This window comes from Clarias gariepinus, chromosome 15 (genome assembly GCF_024256425.1).
Source record: "Clarias gariepinus isolate MV-2021 ecotype Netherlands chromosome 15, CGAR_prim_01v2, whole genome shotgun sequence".
In the NCBI taxonomy this organism is placed as follows: domain Eukaryota; kingdom Metazoa; phylum Chordata; class Actinopteri; order Siluriformes; family Clariidae; genus Clarias; species Clarias gariepinus.
Window position 1 is genome coordinate 26510679 of NC_071114.1, and position 21050 is coordinate 26531728.

Consider the following 21050-nt stretch of genomic DNA (forward strand, 5'->3'; position numbering starts at 1 on the left):
CGGAGGCTCTGAGTACAGCACACATGTTTACTAAAGAATAACTTTCAATGTAAAGGAATCATGTTACAATAAGGGTACAAACAGCTACAGCGTCCTAGGTTCTTCACTGTATGATGTTTTCACATCAAATTACATATCCTCCAAGCAGTTGGTTTGTTTGCTGTACTTAAACACCATCACAAGTCAAACAATGCTGAGGTTGTGAGTTTAAGCCCTCACTTGGAGCAACGATTTTAAGAGCAGCCCACTGACATAGTAAATAACTTTCAATCATACTACAGTTGAACTTTGGTTTTCAAGCATAATTTAATTCAAACCTATTCCAGGGAACTCGAGGCATGATGGTGGGGTACACCCATATCTACAGTATACTTTAAGACCTTCCACCTAGCCCCAGAGCTAATGACTACACGTGGTGCTCTCAGCACCAGTCCCCTAGAGCCAGCCTTGATTGGCTCCAGTGGCGCAATCGGTTAGCGTGCAGTACTTATAAGGCAGTACGTGTGAAGCAATGCCGAGGTTGTGAGTTCGAGCCTCACTTGGAGCACAGCTTTTAAATCCAACATCGAAGTAAAATAATCTGGTACTAATATAACAATATAGATGAATCAATGCTGAGGTTGTGTGTTCAAGCCTTACCCGGAGGCTCTGAGTACAGCACACATGTTTACTAAAGAATAACTTTCAATGTAAAGGAATCATGTTACAATAAGGGTACAAACAGCTACAGAGTCTTTGGTTATTCAGTGTATGGTGTTTTCACATCAAATTACATACCCTCCAAGCAGTTGGTTTGTTTGCGGTACTTATACGGCAGCACAGGTCAAACAATGCTGAGGTTGTGAGTTTAAGCCCTCACTTGGAGCAACGATTTTAAGAGCAGCCCACTGACATAGTAAATAACTTTCAATCATACTACAGTTGAACTTTGGTTTTCAAGCATAATTTAATTCAAACCTATTCCAGGGAACTCGAGGCATGATGGTGGGGTGCACCCATATCTACAGTATCTTTTAAGACCTTCCACCTAGCCCCAGAGCTAATGACTACACGTGGTGCTCTCAGCACCAGTCCCCTAGAGCCAGCCTCGATTGGCTCCAGCGGCGCAATCGGTTAGCGCGTGGTACTTATAAGGCAGTACGTGTGAAGCAATGCCGAGGTTGTGAGCTCGAGCCTCACCTGGAGCATGGGTTTTAAACCCAACATCAAAGTAAGATAATCTGGTACTAATATAACAATACGGATGAATCAATACCGAGGTTGTGTGTTCAAGCCTTACCCGGAGGCTCTGAGTACAGCACACATGTTTACTAAAGAATAACTTTCAATGTAAAGGAATCATGTTACAATAAGGGAACAAACAGCTACAGGGTCCTAGGTTCTTCAGTGTATGGTGTTTTCACAACAAATTACATATCCTCCAAGCAGTTGGTTTGTTTGCGGTACTTAAACGCCAGCACAAGTCAAACAATGCTAAGGTTGTGAGTTTAAGCCCTCACTTGAAGCAACGATTTTTAAGAGCAGCCCACTGACATAGTAAATAACTTTCAATCATACTACATTTGAACTTTGGTTTTCAAGCATAATTTAATTCAAACCTATTCCAGGGAACTCATGGCATGATGGTCAGGTACACCCATATCTACAGTATCTTTTAAGACCTTCCACCTAGCCCCAGAGCTAATGACTACACCTTGTTCTCTCAGCACCAGTCCCCATGAGCCAGCCTTGATTAGCTCCAGTGGCGCAATCGGTTAGCGCGCGGTACTTATAAGGCAGTACGTGTGAAGCAATGCCGAGGTTGTGAGTTCGAGCCTCACCTGGAGCATAGGTTTTAAACCCAACATCAAAGTAAGATAATCTGGTACTAATATAACAATACAGATGAATCAATGCCGAGGTTGTGTGTTCCAGCCTTACCCGGAGGCTCTGAGTACAGCACACATGTTTACTAAAGAATAACTTTCAATGTAAAGGAATCATGTTACAATAAGGGTACAAACAGCTACAGCGTCCTAGGTTCTTCACTGTATCATGTTTTCACATCAAATTACATATCCTCCAAGCAGTTGGTTTGTTTGCTGTACTTAAACACCATCACAAGTCAAACAATGCTGAGGTTGTGAGTTTAAGCCCTCACTTGGAGCAACGATTTTAAGAGCAGCCCACTGACATAGTAAATAACTTTCAATCATACTACAGTTGAACTTTGGTTTTCAAGCATAATTTAATTCAAACCTATTCCAGGGAACTCGAGGCATGATGGTGGGGTACACCCATATCTACAGTATCCTTTAAGACCTTCCACCTAGCCCCAGAGCTAATGACTACACGTGGTGCTCTCAGCACCAGTCCCCTAGAGCCAGCCTCGATTGGCTCCAGTGGCGCAATTGGTTAGCGTGCAGTACTTATAAGGCAGTACGTGTGAAGCAATGCCGAGGTTGTGAGTTCGAGCCTCACTTGGAGCACAGCTTTTAAATCCAACATCGAAGTAAAATAATCTGGTACTAATATAACAATATAGATGAATCAATGCTGAGGTTGTGTGTTCAAGCCTTACCCGGAGGCTCTGAGTACAGCACACATGTTTACTAAAGAATAACTTTCAATGTAAAGGAATCATGTTACAATAAGGGTACAAACAGCTACAGAGTCTTTGGTTATTCAGTGTATGGTGTTTTCACATCAAATTACATACCCTCCAAGCAGTTGGTTTGTTTGCGGTACTTATACGGCAGCACAGGTCAAACAATGCTGAGGTTGTGAGTTTAAGCCCTCACTTGGAGCAACGATTTTAAGAGCAGCCCACTGACATAGTAAATAACTTTCAATCATACTACAGTTGAACTTTGGTTTTCAAGCATAATTTAATTCAAACCTATTCCAGGGAACTCGAGGCATGATGGTGGGGTACACCCATATCTACAGTATCCTTTAAGACCTTCCACCTAGCCCCAGAGCTAATGACTACACCTTGTGCTCTCAGCACCAGTCCCATGAGCCAGCCTTGAGTGGCTCCAGTGGCGCAATCGGTTAGCGCGCGGTACTTATAAGGCAGTACTTGTGAAGCAATGCCGAGGTTGTGAGTTCGAGCCTCACCTGGAGCACAGATTTTAAACCCAACATCAAAGTAAGATAATCTGGTACTAATATAACAATACAGATGAATCAATGCTGAGGTTGTGTGTTCAAGCCTTACCCGGAGGCTCTGAGTACAGCACACATGTTTACTAAAGAATAACTTTCAATGTAAAGGAATCATGTTACAATAAGGGTACAAACAGCTACAGCGTCCTAGGTTCTTCACTGTATGATGTTTTCACATCAAATTACATATCCTCCAAGCAGTTGGTTTGTTTGCTGTACTTAAACACCAGCACAAGTCAAACAATGCTAAGGTTGTGAGTTTAAGCCCTCACTTGGAGCAACGATTTTAAGAGCAGCCCACTGACATGGTAAATAACTTTCAATCATACTACAGTTGAACTTTGGTTTTCAAGCATAATTTAATTCAAACCTATTCCAGGGAACTCGAGGCATGATGGTGGGGTACACCCATATCTACAGTATCTTTTAAGACCTTCCACCTAGCCCCAGAGCTAATGACTACACGTGGTGCTCTCAGCACCAGTCCCCTAGAGCCAGCCTCGATTGGCTCCAGCGGCGCAATCGGTTAGCGCGTGGTACTTATAAGGCAGTACGTGTGAAGCAATGCCGAGGTTGTGAGTTCGAGCCTCACCTGGAGCATGGGTTTTAAACCCAACATCAAAGTAAAATAATCTGGTACTAATATAACAATACAGATGAATCAATGCTGAGGTTGTGTGTTCAAGCCTTACCTGGAGGCTCTGAGTACAGCACACATGTTTACTAAAGAATAACTTTCAATGTAAAGGAATCATGTTACAATAAGGGAACAAACAGCTACAGGGTCCTAGGTTCTTCAGTGTATGGTGTTTTCACAACAAATTACATATCCTCCAAGCAGTTGGTTTGTTTGCGGTACTTAAACGCCAGCACAAGTCAAACAATGCTAAGGTTGTGAGTTTAAGCCCTCACTTGAAGCAACGATTTTTAAGAGCAGCCCACTGACATAGTAAATAACTTTCAATCATACTACATTTGAACTTTGGTTTTCAAGCATAATTTAATTCAAACCTATTCCAGGGAACTCATGGCATGATGGTCAGGTACACCCATATCTACAGTATCTTTTAAGACCTTCCACCTAGCCCCAGAGCTAATGACTACACCTTGTTCTCTCAGCACCAGTCCCCATGAACCAGCCTTGATTAGCTCCAGTGGCGCAATCGGTTAGCGCGCGGTACTTATAAGGCAGTACGTGTGAAGCAATGCCGAGGTTGTGAGTTCGAGCCTCACCTGGAGCATAGGTTTTAAACCCAACATCAAAGTAAGATAATCTGGTACTAATATAACAATACAGATGAATCAATGCCGAGGTTGTGTGTTCCAGCCTTACCCGGAGGCTCTGAGTACAGCACACATGTTTACTAAAGAATAACTTTCAATGTAAAGGAATCATGTTACAATAAGGGTACAAACAGCTACAGCGTCCTAGGTTCTTCACTGTATGATGTTTTCACATCAAATTACATATCCTCCAAGCAGTTGGTTTGTTTGCTGTACTTAAACACCATCACAAGTCAAACAATGCTGAGGTTGTGAGTTTAAGCCCTCACTTGGAGCAACGATTTTAAGAGCAGCCCACTGACATAGTAAATAACTTTCAATCATACTACAGTTGAACTTTGGTTTTCAAGCATAATTTAATTCAAACCTATTCCAGGGAACTCGAGGCATGATGGTGGGGTACACCCATATCTACAGTATCCTTTAAGACCTTCCACCTAGCCCCAGAGCTAATGACTACACGTGGTGCTCTCAGCACCAGTCCCCTAGAGCCAGCTTTGATTGGCTCCAGTGGCGCAATCGGTTAGCGTGCAGTACTTATAAGGCAGTACGTGTGAAGCAATGCCGAGGTTGTGAGTTCGAGCCTCACTTGGAGCACAGCTTTTAAATCCAACATCGAAGTAAAATAATCTGGTACTAATATAACAATATAGATGAATCAATGCTGAGGTTGTGTGTTCAAGCCTTACCCGGAGGCTCTGAGTACAGCACACATGTTTACTAAAGAATAACTTTCAATGTAAAGGAATCATGTTACAATAAGGGTACAAACAGCTACAGAGTCTTTGGTTATTCAGTGTATGGTGTTTTCACATCAAATTACATATCCTCCAAGCAGTTGGTTTGTTTGCGGTACTTATACGGCAGCACAGGTCAAACAATGCTGAGGTTGTGAGTTTAAGCCCTCACTTGGAGCAACGATTTTAAGAGCAGCCCACTGACATAGTAAATAACTTTCAATCATACTACAGTTGAACTTTGGTTTTCAAGCATAATTTAATTCAAACCTATTCCAGGGAACTCGAGGCATGATGGTGGGGTACACCCATATCTACAGTATCCTTTAAGACCTTCCACCTAGCCCCAGAGCTAATGACTACACCTTGTGCTCTCAGCACCAGTCCCATGAGCCAGCCTTGAGTGGCTCCAGTGGCGCAATCAGTTAGCGCGCAGTACTTATAAGGCAGTACGTGTGAAGCAATGCCGAGGTTGTGAGTTCGAGCCTCACTTGAAGCACAGCTTTTAAACCCAACATCGAAGTAAAATAATCTGGTACTAATATAACAATACAGATGAATCAATGCCGAGGTTGTGTGTTCCAGCCTTACCCGGAGGCTCTGAGTACAGCACACATGTAAAACTCTTTCTGATGTTTACTAAAGAATAACTTTCAATGTAAAGGAATCATGTTACAATAAGGGTACAAACAGCTACAGCGTCCTAGGTTCTTCACTGTATGATGTTTTCACATCAAATTACATATCCTCCAAGCAGTTGGTTTGTTTGCTGTACTTAAACACCAGCACAAGTCAAACAATGCTAAGGTTGTGAGTTTAAGCCCTCACTTGGAGCAACGATTTTAAGAGCAGCCCACTGACATGGTAAATAACTTTCAATCATACTACAGTTGAACTTTGGTTTTCAAGCATAATTTAATTCAAACCTATTCCAGGGAACTCGAGGCATGATGGTGGGGTACACCCATATCTACAGTATCTTTTAAGACCTTCCACCTAGCCCCAGAGCTAATGACTACACGTGGTGCTCTCAGCACCAGTCCCCTAGAGCCAGCCTCGATTGGCTCCAGCGGCGCAATCGGTTAGCGCGTGGTACTTATAAGGCAGTACGTGTGAAGCAATGCCGAGGTTGTGAGTTCGAGCCTCACCTGGAGCATGGGTTTTAAACCCAACATCAAAGTAAGATAATCTGGTACTAATATAACAATACGGATGAATCAATACCGAGGTTGTGTGTTCAAGCCTTACCCGGAGGCTCTGAGTACAGCACACATGTTTACTAAAGAATAACTTTCAATGTAAAGGAATCATGTTACAATAAGGGTACAAACAGCTACAGCGTCCTAGGTTCTTCACTGTATGATGTTTTCACATCAAATTACATATCCTCCAAGCAGTTGGTTTGTTTGCGGTACTTATACGGCAGCACAGGTCAAACAATGCTGAGGTTGTGAGTTTAAGCCCTCACTTGGAGCAACGATTTTAAGAGCAGCCCACTGACATAGTAAATAACTTTCAATCATACTACAGTTGAACTTTGGTTTTCAAGCATAATTTAATTCAAACCTATTCCAGGGAACTCGAGGCATGATGGTGGGGTACACCCATATCTACAGTATCCTTTAAGACCTTCCACCTAGCCCCAGAGCTAATGACTACACGTGGTGCTCTCAGCACCAGTCCCCTAGAGCCAGCCTCGATTGGCTCCAGCGGCGCAATCGGTTAGCGCGTGGTACTTATAAGGCAGTACGTGTGAAGCAATGCCGAGGTTGTGAGTTCGAGCCTCACCTGGAGCATGGGTTTTAAACCCAACATCAAAGTAAGATAATCTGGTACTAATATAACAATACGGATGAATCAATACCGAGGTTGTGTGTTCAAGCCTTACCCGGAGGCTCTGAGTACAGCACACATGTTTACTAAAGAATAACTTTCAATGTAAAGGAATCATGTTACAATAAGGGTACAAACAGCTACAGCGTCCTAGGTTCTTCACTGTATGATGTTTTCACATCAAATTACATATCCTCCAAGCAGTTGGTTTATTTGCGGTACTTATACGGCAGCACAGGTCAAACAATGCTGAGGTTGTGAGTTTAAGCCCTCACTTGGAGCAACGATTTTAAGAGCAGCCCACTGACATAGTAAATAACTTTCAATCATACTACAGTTGAACTTTGGTTTTCAAGCATAATTTAATTCAAACCTATTCCAGGGAACTCGAGGCATGATGGTGGGGTACACCCATATCTACAGTATCCTTTAAGACCTTCCACCTAGCCCCAGAGCTAATGACTACACGTGGTGCTCTCAGCACCAGTCCCCTAGAGCCAGCCTTGAGTGGCTCCAGTGGCGCAATCGGTTAGCGGGCAGTACTTATAATGCAGTACGTGTGAAGCAATGCCGAGGTTGTGAGTTCGAGCCTCACTTGAAGCACAGCTTTTAAACCCAACATCGAAGTAAAATAATCTGGTACTAATATAACAATACAGATGAATCAATGCCGAGGTTGTGTGTTCCAGCCTTACCCGGAGGCTCTGAGTACAGCACACATGTAAAACTCTTTCTGATGTTTACTAAAGAATAACTTTCAATGTAAAGGAATCATGTTACAATAAGGGTACAAACAGCTACAGCGTCCTAGGTTCTTCACTGTATGATGTTTTCACATCAAATTACATATCCTCCAAGCAGTTGGTTTGTTTGCTGTACTTAAACACCATCACAAGTCAAACAATGCTGAGGTTGTGAGTTTAAGCCCTCACTTGGAGCAACGATTTTAAGAGCAGCCCACTGACATAGTAAATAACTTTCAATCATACTACAGTTGAACTTTGGTTTTCAAGCATAATTTAATTCAAACCTATTCCAGGGAACTCGAGGCATGATGGTGGGGTACACCCATATCTACAGTATCCTTTAAGACCTTCCACCTAGCCCCAGAGCTAATGACTACACGTGGTGCTCTCAGCACCAGTCCCCTAGAGCCAGCCTTGATTGGCTCCAGTGGCACAATTGGTTAGCGTGCAGTACTTATAAGGCAGTACGTGTGAAGCAATGCCGAGGTTGTGAGTTCGAGCCTCACTTGGAGCACAGCTTTTAAATCCAACATCGAAGTAAAATAATCTGGTACTAATATAACAATATAGATGAATCAATGCTGAGGTTGTGTGTTCAAGCCTTACCCGGAGGCTCTGAGTACAGCACACATGTTTACTAAAGAATAACTTTCAATGTAAAGGAATCATGTTACAATAAGGGTACAAACAGCTACAGAGTCTTTGGTTATTCAGTGTATGGTGTTTTCACATCAAATTACATACCCTCCAAGCAGTTGGTTTGTTTGCGGTACTTATACGGCAGCACAGGTCAAACAATGCTGAGGTTGTGAGTTTAAGCCCTCACTTGGAGCAACGATTTTAAGAGCAGCCCACTGACATAGTAAATAACTTTCAATCATACTACAGTTGAACTTTGGTTTTCAAGCATAATTTAATTCAAACCTATTCCAGGGAACTCGAGGCATGATGGTGGGGTACACCCATATCTACAGTATCCTTTAAGACCTTCCACCTAGCCCCAGAGCTAATGACTACACCTTGTGCTCTCAGCACCAGTCCCATGAGCTAGCCTTGAGTGGCTCCAGTGGCGCAATCGGTTAGCGCGCGGTACTTATAAGGCAGTACGTGTGAAGCAATGCCGAGGTTGTGAGTTCGAGCCTCACCTGGAGCACAGATTTTAAACCCAACATCAAAGTAAAATAATCTGGTACTAATATAACAATACAGATGAATCAATGCTGAGGTTGTGTGTTCAAGCCTTACCCGGAGGCTCTGAGTACAGCACACATGTTTACTAAAGAATAACTTTCAATGTAAAGGAATCATGTTACAATAAGGGTACAAACAGCTACAGGGTCCTAGGTTCTTCACTTTATGATGTTTTCACATCAAATTACATATCCTCCAAGCAGTTGGTTTGTTTGCTGTACTTAAACACCAGCACAAGTCAAACAATGCTAAGGTTGTGAGTTTAAGCCCTCACTTGGAGCAACGATTTTAAGAGCAGCCCACTGACATGGTAAATAACTTTCAATCATACTACAGTTGAACTTTGGTTTTCAAGCATAATTTAATTCAAACCTATTCCAGGGAACTCGAGGCATGATGGTGGGGTACACCCATATCTACAGTATCTTTTAAGACCTTCCACCTAGCCCCAGAGCTAATGACTACACGTGGTGCTCTCAGCACCAGTCCCCTAGAGCCAGCCTCGATTGGCTCCAGCGGCGCAATCGGTTAGCGCGTGGTACTTATAAGGCAGTACGTGTGAAGCAATGCCGAGGTTGTGAGTTCGAGCCTCACCTGGAGCATGGGTTTTAAACCCAACATCAAAGTAAGATAATCTGGTACTAATATAACAATACGGATGAATCAATACCGAGGTTGTGTGTTCAAGCCTTACCCGGAGGCTCTGAGTACAGCACACATGTTTACTAAAGAATAACTTTCAATGTAAAGGAATCATGGTACAAACAGCTACAGCGTCCTAGGTTCTTCACTGTATGATGTTTTCACATCAAATTACATATCCTCCAAGCAGTTGGTTTGTTTGCGGTACTTATACGGCAGCACAGGTCAAACAATGCTGAGGTTGTGAGTTTAAGCCCTCACTTGGAGCAACGATTTTAAGAGCAGCCCACTGACATAGTAAATAACTTTCAATCATACTACAGTTGAACTTTGGTTTTCAAGCATAATTTAATTCAAACCTATTCCAGGGAACTCGAGGCATGATGGTGGGGTACACCCATATCTACAGTATCCTTTAAGACCTTCCACCTAGCCCCAGAGCTAATGACTACACGTGGTGCTCTCAGCACCAGTCCCCTAGAGCCAGCCTTGAGTGGCTCCAGTGGCGCAATCGGTTAGCGGGCAGTACTTATAAGGCAGTACGTGTGAAGCAATGCCGAGGTTGTGAGTTCGAGCCTCACTTGAAGCACAGCTTTTAAACCCAACATCGAAGTAAAATAATCTGGTACTAATATAACAATACAGATGAATCAATGCTGAGGTTGTGTGTTCAAGCCTTACCCGGAGGCTCTGAGTACAGCACACATGTTTACTAAAGAATAACTTTCAATGTAAAGGAATCATGTTACAATAAGGGTACAAACAGCTACAGAGTCTTTGGTTATTCAGTGTATGGTGTTTTCACATCAAATTACATACCCTCCAAGCAGTTGGTTTGTTTGCGGTACTTATACGGCAGCACAGGTCAAACAATGCTGAGGTTGTGAGTTTAAGCCCTCACTTGGAGCAACGATTTTAAGAGCAGCCCACTGACATAGTAAATAACTTTCAATCATACTACAGTTGAACTTTGGTTTTCAAGCATAATTTAATTCAAACCTATTCCAGGGAACTCGAGGCATGATGGTGGGGTACACCCATATCTACAGTATCCTTTAAGACCTTCCACCTAGCCCCAGAGCTAATGACTACACGTGGTGCTCTCAGCACCAGTCCCCTAGAGCCAGCCTTGATTGGCTCCAGTGGCGCAATCGGTTAGCGTGCAGTACTTGTAAGGCAGTACGTGTGAAGCAATGCTGAGGTTGTGAGTTCGAGCCTCACTTGGAGCACAGCTTTTAAATCCAACATCGAAGTAAAATAATCTGGTACTAATATAACAATATAGATGAATCAATGCTGAGGTTGTGTGTTCAAGCCTTACCCGGAGGCTCTGAGTACAGCACACATGTTTACTAAAGAATAACTTTCAATGTAAAGGAATCATGTTACAATAAGGGTACAAACAGCTACAGAGTCTTTGGTTATTCAGTGTATGGTGTTTTCACATCAAATTACATACCCTCCAAGCAGTTGGTTTGTTTGCGGTACTTATACGGCAGCACAGGTCAAACAATGCTGAGGTTGTGAGTTTAAGCCCTCACTTGGAGCAACGATTTTAAGAGCAGCCCACTGACATAGTAAATAACTTTCAATCATACTACAGTTGAACTTTGGTTTTCAAGCATAATTTAATTCAAACCTATTCCAGGGAACTCAAGGCATGATGGTGGGGTACACCCATATCTACAGTATCTTTTAAGACCTTCCACCTAGCCCCAGAGCTAATGACTACACCTTGTGCTCTCAGCACCAGTCCCATGAGCCAGCCTTGAGTGGCTCCAGTGGCGCAATCGGTTAGCGCGCGGTACTTATAAGGCAGTACGTGTGAAGCAATGCCGAGGTTGTGAGTTCGAGCCTCACCTGGAGCACAGATTTTAAACCCAACATCAAAGTAAAATAATCTGGTACTAATATAACAATACAGATGAATCAATGCTGAGGTTGTGTGTTCAAGCCTTACCCGGAGGCTCTGAGTACAGCACACATGTTTACTAAAGAATAACTTTCAATGTAAAGGAATCATGGTACAAACAGCTACAGCGTCCTAGGTTCTTCACTGTATGATGTTTTCACATCAAATTACATATCCTCCAAGCAGTTGGTTTGTTTGCGGTACTTATACGGCAGCACAGGTCAAACAATGCTGAGGTTGTGAGTTTAAGCCCTCACTTGGAGCAACGATTTTAAGAGCAGCCCACTGACATAGTAAATAACTTTCAATCATACTACAGTTGAACTTTGGTTTTCAAGCATAATTTAATTCAAACCTATTCCAGGGAACTCGAGGCATGATGGTGGGGTACACCCATATCTACAGTATCCTTTAAGACCTTCCACCTAGCCCCAGAGCTAATGACTACACGTGGTGCTCTCAGCACCAGTCCCCTAGAGCCAGCCTTGAGTGGCTCCAGTGGCGCAATCGGTTAGCGGGCAGTACTTATAAGGCAGTACGTGTGAAGCAATGCCGAGGTTGTGAGTTCGAGCCTCACTTGAAGCACAGCTTTTAAACCCAACATCGAAGTAAAATAATCTGGTACTAATATAACAATACAGATGAATCAATGCTGAGGTTGTGTGTTCAAGCCTTACCCGGAGGCTCTGAGTACAGCACACATGTTTACTAAAGAATAACTTTCAATGTAAAGGAATCATGTTACAATAAGGGTACAAACAGCTACAGAGTCTTTGGTTATTCAGTGTATGGTGTTTTCACATCAAATTACATACCCTCCAAGCAGTTGGTTTGTTTGCGGTACTTATACGGCAGCACAGGTCAAACAATGCTGAGGTTGTGAGTTTAAGCCCTCACTTGGAGCAACGATTTTAAGAGCAGCCCACTGACATAGTAAATAACTTTCAATCATACTACAGTTGAACTTTGGTTTTCAAGCATAATTTAATTCAAACCTATTCCAGGGAACTCGAGGCATGATGGTGGGGTACACCCATATCTACAGTATCCTTTAAGACCTTCCACCTAGCCCCAGAGCTAATGACTACACGTGGTGCTCTCAGCACCAGTCCCCTAGAGCCAGCCTTGATTGGCTCCAGTGGCGCAATCGGTTAGCGTGCAGTACTTGTAAGGCAGTACGTGTGAAGCAATGCTGAGGTTGTGAGTTCGAGCCTCACTTGGAGCACAGCTTTTAAATCCAACATCGAAGTAAAATAATCTGGTACTAATATAACAATATAGATGAATCAATGCTGAGGTTGTGTGTTCAAGCCTTACCCGGAGGCTCTGAGTACAGCACACATGTTTACTAAAGAATAACTTTCAATGTAAAGGAATCATGTTACAATAAGGGTACAAACAGCTACAGAGTCTTTGGTTATTCAGTGTATGGTGTTTTCACATCAAATTACATACCCTCCAAGCAGTTGGTTTGTTTGCGGTACTTATACGGCAGCACAGGTCAAACAATGCTGAGGTTGTGAGTTTAAGCCCTCACTTGGAGCAACGATTTTAAGAGCAGCCCACTGACATAGTAAATAACTTTCAATCATACTACAGTTGAACTTTGGTTTTCAAGCATAATTTAATTCAAACCTATTCCAGGGAACTCGAGGCATGATGGTGGGGTACACCCATATCTACAGTATCCTTTAAGACCTTCCACCTAGCCCCAGAGCTAATGACTACACCTTGTGCTCTCAGCACCAGTCCCATGAGCCAGCCTTGAGTGGCTCCAGTGGCGCAATCGGTTAGCGCGCGGTACTTATAAGGCAGTACGTGTGAAGCAATGCCGAGGTTGTGAGTTCGAGCCTCACCTGGAGCACAGATTTTAAAACCAACATCAAAGTAAGATAATCTGGTACTAATATAACAATACAGATGAATCAATGCTGAGGTTGTGTGTTCAAGCCTTACCCGGAGGCTCTGAGTACAGCACACATGTTTACTAAAGAATAACTTTCAATGTAAAGGAATCATGTTACAATAAGGGTACAAACAGCTACAGCGTCCTAGGTTCTTCACTGTATGATGTTTTCACATCAAATTACATATCCTCCAAGCAGTTGGTTTGTTTGCTGTACTTAAACACCAGCACAAGTCAAACAATGCTAAGGTTGTGAGTTTAAGCCCTCACTTGGAGCAACGATTTTAAGAGCAGCCCACTGACATGGTAAATAACTTTCAATCATACTACAGTTGAACTTTGGTTTTCAAGCATAATTTAATTCAAACCTATTCCAGGGAACTCGAGGCATGATGGTGGGGTACACCCATATCTACAGTATCTTTTAAGACCTTCCACCTAGCCCCAGAGCTAATGACTACACGTGGTGCTCTCAGCACCAGTCCCCTAGAGCCAGCCTCGATTGGCTCCAGCGGCGCAATCGGTTAGCGCGTGGTACTTATAAGGCAGTACGTGTGAAGCAATGCCGAGGTTGTGAGTTCGAGCCTCACCTGGAGCATGGGTTTTAAACCCAACATCAAAGTAAGATAATCTGGTACTAATATAACAATACGGATGAATCAATACCGAGGTTGTGTGTTCAAGCCTTACCCGGAGGCTCTGAGTACAGCACACATGTTTACTAAAGAATAACTTTCAATGTAAAGGAATCATGTTACAATAAGGGTACAAACAGCTACAGGGTCCTAGGTTCTTCAGTGTATGGTGTTTTCACATCAAATTACATACCCTCCAAGCAGTTGGTTTGTTTGCTGTACTTAAACACCAGCACAAGTCAAACAATGCTAAGGTTGTGAGTTTAAGCCATCACTTGGAGCAACGATTTTAAGAGCAGCCCACTGACATAGTAAATAACTTTCAATCATACTACAGTTGAACTTTGGTTTTCAAGCATGATTTAATTCAAACCTATTCCAGGGAACTCGAGGTACAATGGTGGGGTACACCCATATCTATCTTCTGAGACCTTCCACCTAGCCCCAGAGCTAATGACTACATTGTCACTTCAACCATATACAGTTAGTACACAGTGAAACGAAACAACGTTCCTCCAGGACCAAGGTGCTACATGCAACATAAATTAACAGAAGAGCTAAAACTAGCTAACTAAGAGGCCTAGTTAGTTGGCTAGCGGAGACAAGACAGATTGACCTGACAACATAAATTTTTTAACAACATAAATTAACAAGGACTAACTAGCTAACCCAGAGAGGAAGGCTATAATTTTTTTTTTTACAAACAACATAACGTGCACGTGCAAATGTTAGTACCTTCTTTTGAAGCTGGGGACTCAGTGCCATTGCCCTCTGAGCTACCACTCCATTGCATGCTCATGCAGGTGAGATGAAAGTAAAAGACATGGAGATATATATCCAATATGACAATTTAATTTTTTTAACATCAGTGCATTCATTTACTAATTCTGTTTTCTTTGTGTCTGTATGGATTTCCCTGAGGTACCGCCACTCACACAGACTCAGAGAAATTTCAGATTTAAGCTTTGTCACGTGTGTATTCATAGCAAGTACAAAATGCAGTGAAATGAGATGCTATATATGATATACAGCCCTGAATAATTCAAATTCTAACAGGGTGTTGGGGGTGCAGGGAAAGTTAAGTGGGTAAGGTGTTAGATTATAGTTCGTGAAGGTCTCTGGTTCAAAACCCCACGGGCAACGAATTATCCCATTTGTGCCCTTGAGCAAGGCTCTCAACTGCTCTGATATGTTATACGTTCAAAGCATGTAAGTTGCTTCAGATAAGGGTGTACAGTAAATGTAAAGATGTCGACCAGTGGTGTGTGGTGTGCAATGTAAAGCTAGTGAGCAAACAGCAGCTATCACCTACGGAGCTAAACTTTTTTTTTTGTCTTTGATACTCCACCCCAACTTCCCAGCTAGAATCACTTAGAATTTAGAAAGATCACTACATAACTACACACACCTCTTAACATGAAATGTTGATTTTTTATTTCTGTGCACCACCACACAGTGATGGGTTAAAACCCATGCTCCAGGTGAAGCATGTTCACCTGAAGCATGTCTTACACAAATGCTACAACCAAAGTTACAAAGTTGTCCCTGCTCATGGGACAGTCTTGGACTCTGGATGTCATTTGGAGGCATGTCCTGAACACAATAATTAATGTCGTATGTGTGACTTTAAAGTTTATAAAAAAGTTAACTTTATTTGTCACATATACATTACAGCACAGTGAAAATCTTTCTTTGCATATCCTAGGGTAACTGGGGTCTGCCATGGAACAGAATACTGAAGGAGACAGGGTTTAGTGCCTTCTTCAGTAACATAGCCCTCCGATGCATGCTCATTTTACCATACTAGGTGAGATGAAAGTAGAGTACTGTTTTCTCTGTGTCTGTATGGATTTCCTTAAGGTACATGTGTGTAAATGAGTTTGTTTTTCTGTGCACCACCACACAGTGATGGGTTAAAACCCATGCTCCAGGTTAGGCTCGAACTCACACCCTCAGGATACGCGTTGGAGAGTGATTAACTGTTAAAGCGCTAGTTAAAAAAAACCTTTAAACTAGCATGACGTCACGTCGCACTAAAGACGAGGCAGTGTGAGCTAACAAACCCTTTCTGCGCGCGGACGCTGTTCTCTGACTAACCATCTCTTATGGCGGATATTTGAGAAATATTTGAGCTACAAAACGCTAGTCTTTAAATAACTATATAATATTTATATATATATTCAACTTATTCAACTTATCATAGAATCCTAACTTTAGTCCACCTATTCATGGCCAAAGTTTGAGGTCTGTGTGCAAATGTCGGACCCCATCACAGGATATAGAAACCTCAGTGACGTCACTAAAGTGCGGAATCCAAGCAGGAGCTGGGCGGTATTTGGGATAGGGCCCAAGCCGAGGTAAACTGATGTGGTAAAAGGAAGTTTTTCTTTCTTACTTTCTTTTACTTTTTAAAAAATTCTGTAAAACAACTAAATTTCATGTATCCTAATGATGACAGTTTATGATTCTTAAACAAGAAAAATTAGCCAAGATAAATTAACATTAGACCTCGTTTGATGCCATCAGGTCTAATATTTACGAATTTATTTCCAGCAGAAGGTGCCATAACACTGAGCCATAACACTGTTGTGTGGGTGTAGGTATGTACTGTACACACATAAAAACACAAAATAAAAAAATGCTTTACGCGCACACACTTGGTCACAGTGTTATAATAAACAGTTAAATACTTAAATCATCTTAAACTTTATATGGCACTGATGGCTTAGTAGTAGGTGTTTTGCCTGCTATGCATATGGCCTGAGTTTGATTCTTAGCCAGTTTGCACCCCTAGCCCCTGCATGCAGTTTAGTGACACAACTGTCCCATGGATAAAGTGTTGTGTCAGGAAAGCTGCGCCAAGCTTATATGTGCAGATTGTAATTGGTTAGCATGTGGTTCTTAATAACAAATTCAAATTCAAATTTTATTTGTCACATACACAAACATACACAGTACGAAATGTAGTGAAATGTATTATACGACTGCTATTGACCCTAAAAGAGAATTAAAGTTTACAAATAAGAAATAAATATTGCCAGAATAAGAAATTTATTGTCGCCAAACGACGCAGAAAAACTAGTTCATGCTTTTATCACCTCTAGGTTGGACTATTGTAACGCCTTACTGTCTGGTTGTTCAGCTAGATGCATAAATAAGCTTCAGCTAGTCCAGAATGCAGCAGCGAGAGTCCTCACCAGAACCAGAAGATATGAGCACATCACCCCTATCTTATCTTCACTCCATTGGCTCCCTGTGAAATTTCGCATTGATTTTAAAATACTACTCTTGACATATAAAGCATTAAATGGTCTCGCGCCGCAGTACCTGAGCGAAATGCTAGTGTCTTACGATCCGCCACGCCTACTTCGATCAAAGGATGCAGGCTGCTTGTCAGTACCGCGTATTATGAAAAATACAGCTGGGGGCAGAGCTTTTTCTTACAAAGCCCCAAAGTTATGGAATAGTCTTCCAAATAGTGTTCGGGACTCAGACACAGTCTCAGTGTTTAAGTCCAGGCTAAAAACCTATTTATTTAGCCAAGCATTTTTAGAAATAGATTTGCCATAGGTAAAGGAGCAGATCTGGGGGACTCATGGACGTAGAGTATTATGGTGAACTGGTATGTTTGGATGCTGTCTTCCTCACTCTCATTGATCACTCAGGTTTGCTGACGGTGAGGTGATTGTTTGCTTTACATGTCAGGAAGCCCTCATGTTTGTGTTTCCTTCTGGCTCTCCCTTTTAGTTATGCTGTCATAGTTAGTCCTGCCGGAGTCTCTGCTTGCACTCTACAGTTAATATACATTCACATTATACATTGTGTGACTGTGACCATACCTAACTTGCCATCTCTCCTCTTCTTCTCTTTCCCCCCCTCTTTCTTTTTCCTCTCTCCTCCTGTCCCCCCCTTTCACTCTTTCTCTCTCTCTCTGTCGAGCTACACATGTCGTTCCTGAGCTGCCAGTGATCCAGACTCCCTCTGCCCTCCGGACCTGTCTGACCCATCCTGGTGCCCCGCTTCTGGCTGAAGATCTCGTCACATGGATGCCCCGTGTGTCTCTCTGGGATGCGTCTGGTGTCTGGGAATGATTCTCTCTACCTAGAAAATGGTTCTGGCCTTGACTGGTGTTGGCAACTGTTTCTCTGGGGACTTGACAGTTCGATAGTTCATGACTGGAACTTCTTACAAGTCTACCTGGGTCTTCAATAACTACCTGGACTCCATATTAACATCAATTAACATCAGCTATTATAGCTGAACTGCCTCCCACCCTACACACTGTATAAATGCAGATCATTTACTCTTTCTGTTTCACCCAAATGAGGATGGGTTCCCTGTTGAGTCTGGTTCCTCTCAAGGTTTCTTCCTATTACCATCTCAGGGAGTTTTTCCTTGCCACTGTCGCCCTCGGCTTGCTCACCAGGGACAAACTGACCATTTTGATTCATACAAATTCACATTTCATACAAACTTAAATAATTCTTTTGACTATGTAAAGCTGCTTTGCGGCAATGAAAATTGCTAAAAGCGCTATACAAATAAAATTGAATTGAATTGAATAAATATAAATAAAAGAATACGATAAAAAAATTAAATAAAAAAATTAAATTAAACTAGGAAAAAATAGAACTAAAAAAAAAATAGAAATGTGCTAGTAAAAAAATGGAACTAAAAATAAAAATAGAAATATGATATGCATAAAAATAGAAATATACTGTACAAAGAAATATGATGTGCATAAAAATAGAAATATACTGTACAAATTGAAATATACTGTACTGGGTGTGCAAATATGCATAGAAGAAAGTGTCTTTGTGCAGAGGTTATTAAAGTGTCTTTGTGCACTGGTCCAGGATGTAAACGTAAACATGTAGTGTAGTTGTGAAGGTAGGTGTGCAAAGTTATTAAAGTGTCTTTGTGCAATGGTCCAGGATGTAGATGTACAAAATGTAGTGTAGATAACGCAGCAGAACCCTGAGGTTCTACCTACACACATCTCTTAACATGAAACTTTTTTTTTTTTTTTTGCTGTGATGGGTTTAAAACCCATGCTCCAGGTGAGGCTCGAACTCACAACCTTGGCATTGCTTCACATATACTGCCTTATAAGTACCGTGCGCTAACCGATTGCGCCACTGGAGCCAGTCTTTAACGCTTTTACCACCCACACCTGAATGGTTAAGGGTTTGTTTCTGTATGAGTGGAGTTTTGCATGTCTCCCTGTCCTTACTGGGTTTTTGAAGACATGCAGGGAAGGGTAATTGTGAACGTGTGTGTGTACATTCCCTAGCATACCCATTGTTGTGTGTTTAAAGACAAAAGTACTATAAACAGGTAGACTTTTGCTGACATCAATATTATTTAATCTTTTATATTATTTAGTCATTCTTTATATTACCAGCAGGTCTGGAGCCTATCCCAGGGAACTCGAGGCACGATGGTGGAGTACATCCATATTTATCTTCTGGACAGGTTGCACACATACTCGCTTATGATGGGCAATTAGCCCACCCTGCATGTCTTTGCCAGATCTTTCTAAAACAAAAGAGAAGGAAAGCTCCAGGCTCAGACGGCGTGACACCAGCCTGTCTGAAATCCTGTGCTGTGCTTCCATCTTCACACAGATCTTCAACAGATTACAGGAACAACGTGAAGTGCCTTTGTGCTTTAAACATTCCACAATCATCCCCATTCCAAAAAAAACCTAAAATCACAGGACTTAATGACTACAGACCAGTCGCCCTAACATCTGTGGTCATGAAGTCATTTGAAAGACTGGTGTTGGCCTATCTGAAGGACATCACAGAACCCTTACGGGACCCCCTCAGTTTGCTTATAGAGCAAACAGGTCTGTTAATGATGCAGTCAACATGGGACTGCACTTCATACTTTAACATCTGGACAAACCAGGGGCTTATGCAAGGGTCTTATTTATAGACTTTTCATCAGCTTTTAATACGATCACCCAGCACTGCTTTAGACCAAACTTAACCAGCTCTCTGTTCCTAGCTCTATCTGTCACTGGATCACCAGTTTTCTGACAGACAGGCAGCAGCTAGTGAGACTGGGAAAATTTATGTCCAACAGCCACACCACCAATACTGGAGCCCCTCAGGGATGCATTCTCTCCCCACTGCTCTTCTCCCTGTACACCAACGACTGCACCTCTACAGACCCCACTGTCAAGCTACTGAAATTTGCAGACGACACTACAATCATTGGCCTCATTCAGGATGGTGACGAGTCTGCATACAGAAGTGAGGTCGAGCAGCTGGCTGTCTGGTGCAGTCACAACAACCTGGAGCTGAACACGCTTAAAACAGTGGAGATGATTGTGGACTTCAGGAGGAACCCACCTGCACCTCCCCCCACTCACCATCATGAACAGCACTGTGACAGCAGTGGAATATTGTCTACAGTACCACAGTGCAATATACTGTATAATACCACAGATTTCAGATATTTATATAACTTATTTAAAAGTATCTCACACCCAACTCCATTTGATGGCAAACTTTTTTTTTTCTTTTTTTGTGTCGTGCTGTTTTGTCTTGTCGTTTGTTTTTTGTTATGAAAGCTCTGTTACTAAAACAAATCCCTTGTACGTGCAAGCATACTTGGCAATAAAACTATTTCTAATTCTGATTTGGAAACCACAAGCACAGGGAGAAAATGCAAACACCACTCATGCAGAATCAAATCCTGACATACAGGATACTGGTGAGACCACCTAGAATTTAGAATCACTTAGAATTTAGACAGATCAGTACATTGTAACACTTGGATTTAATTAAACCACTAGTTACCTTGCTACGGGGTCGAGAATCAAAATACGGGTTTTTAAACAACACTTCCGGTATTGCGCAATCAAGACAGGACAAGTAAAGACGCGACACAATAACTATATATAAACCAAACCAACGTGTATTAAACCAACAAACAAACAAACAAACAAACAAGGTGCACCAAAAACCAATATATACAAAATATATACAAATATGAACAATGTGTATG

The 21050-nt window shown here is 42.1% G+C and overlaps 16 non-coding genes across 16 annotated transcripts; 15 read left to right on the forward strand and 1 right to left on the reverse strand.

The window, feature by feature from the left end:
- The first annotated feature begins 454 nt into the window (after positions 1-454).
- trnai-uau (transfer RNA isoleucine (anticodon UAU)) lies at positions 455-547 on the forward strand. Its single transcript is given in 2 exon segments — positions 455-492; positions 512-547. It is a non-coding gene; the product is annotated as a tRNA-Ile (tRNA).
- A 1188-nt stretch (positions 548-1735) lies between these two features.
- On the forward strand, positions 1736-1828 carry trnai-uau (transfer RNA isoleucine (anticodon UAU)). Its single transcript is given in 2 exon segments — positions 1736-1773; positions 1793-1828. It is a non-coding gene; the product is annotated as a tRNA-Ile (tRNA).
- A 547-nt stretch (positions 1829-2375) lies between these two features.
- trnai-uau (transfer RNA isoleucine (anticodon UAU)) lies at positions 2376-2468 on the forward strand. Its single transcript is given in 2 exon segments — positions 2376-2413; positions 2433-2468. It is a non-coding gene; the product is annotated as a tRNA-Ile (tRNA).
- A 546-nt stretch (positions 2469-3014) lies between these two features.
- On the forward strand, positions 3015-3107 carry trnai-uau (transfer RNA isoleucine (anticodon UAU)). The gene is given in 2 exon segments: positions 3015-3052; positions 3072-3107. It is a non-coding gene; the product is annotated as a tRNA-Ile (tRNA).
- Positions 3108-3654: 547 nt separating this feature from the next.
- Positions 3655-3747, forward strand: trnai-uau (transfer RNA isoleucine (anticodon UAU)). The gene is given in 2 exon segments: positions 3655-3692; positions 3712-3747. It is a non-coding gene; the product is annotated as a tRNA-Ile (tRNA).
- Positions 3748-4295: 548 nt separating this feature from the next.
- Positions 4296-4388, forward strand: trnai-uau (transfer RNA isoleucine (anticodon UAU)). Its single transcript is given in 2 exon segments — positions 4296-4333; positions 4353-4388. It is a non-coding gene; the product is annotated as a tRNA-Ile (tRNA).
- Positions 4389-4935: 547 nt separating this feature from the next.
- Positions 4936-5028, forward strand: trnai-uau (transfer RNA isoleucine (anticodon UAU)). The gene is given in 2 exon segments: positions 4936-4973; positions 4993-5028. It is a non-coding gene; the product is annotated as a tRNA-Ile (tRNA).
- Positions 5029-6231: 1203 nt separating this feature from the next.
- Positions 6232-6324, forward strand: trnai-uau (transfer RNA isoleucine (anticodon UAU)). Its single transcript is given in 2 exon segments — positions 6232-6269; positions 6289-6324. It is a non-coding gene; the product is annotated as a tRNA-Ile (tRNA).
- Positions 6325-6871: 547 nt separating this feature from the next.
- trnai-uau (transfer RNA isoleucine (anticodon UAU)) lies at positions 6872-6964 on the forward strand. Its single transcript is given in 2 exon segments — positions 6872-6909; positions 6929-6964. It is a non-coding gene; the product is annotated as a tRNA-Ile (tRNA).
- A 1204-nt stretch (positions 6965-8168) lies between these two features.
- Positions 8169-8261, forward strand: trnai-uau (transfer RNA isoleucine (anticodon UAU)). Its single transcript is given in 2 exon segments — positions 8169-8206; positions 8226-8261. It is a non-coding gene; the product is annotated as a tRNA-Ile (tRNA).
- A 546-nt stretch (positions 8262-8807) lies between these two features.
- Positions 8808-8900, forward strand: trnai-uau (transfer RNA isoleucine (anticodon UAU)). Its single transcript is given in 2 exon segments — positions 8808-8845; positions 8865-8900. It is a non-coding gene; the product is annotated as a tRNA-Ile (tRNA).
- A 547-nt stretch (positions 8901-9447) lies between these two features.
- Positions 9448-9540, forward strand: trnai-uau (transfer RNA isoleucine (anticodon UAU)). The gene is given in 2 exon segments: positions 9448-9485; positions 9505-9540. It is a non-coding gene; the product is annotated as a tRNA-Ile (tRNA).
- Positions 9541-11355: 1815 nt separating this feature from the next.
- trnai-uau (transfer RNA isoleucine (anticodon UAU)) lies at positions 11356-11448 on the forward strand. Its single transcript is given in 2 exon segments — positions 11356-11393; positions 11413-11448. It is a non-coding gene; the product is annotated as a tRNA-Ile (tRNA).
- A 1815-nt stretch (positions 11449-13263) lies between these two features.
- Positions 13264-13356, forward strand: trnai-uau (transfer RNA isoleucine (anticodon UAU)). The gene is given in 2 exon segments: positions 13264-13301; positions 13321-13356. It is a non-coding gene; the product is annotated as a tRNA-Ile (tRNA).
- Positions 13357-13903: 547 nt separating this feature from the next.
- Positions 13904-13996, forward strand: trnai-uau (transfer RNA isoleucine (anticodon UAU)). The gene is given in 2 exon segments: positions 13904-13941; positions 13961-13996. It is a non-coding gene; the product is annotated as a tRNA-Ile (tRNA).
- A 5089-nt stretch (positions 13997-19085) lies between these two features.
- Positions 19086-19178, reverse strand: trnai-uau (transfer RNA isoleucine (anticodon UAU)). Its single transcript is given in 2 exon segments — positions 19086-19121; positions 19141-19178. It is a non-coding gene; the product is annotated as a tRNA-Ile (tRNA).
- Positions 19179-21050: the final 1872 nt, after the last annotated feature.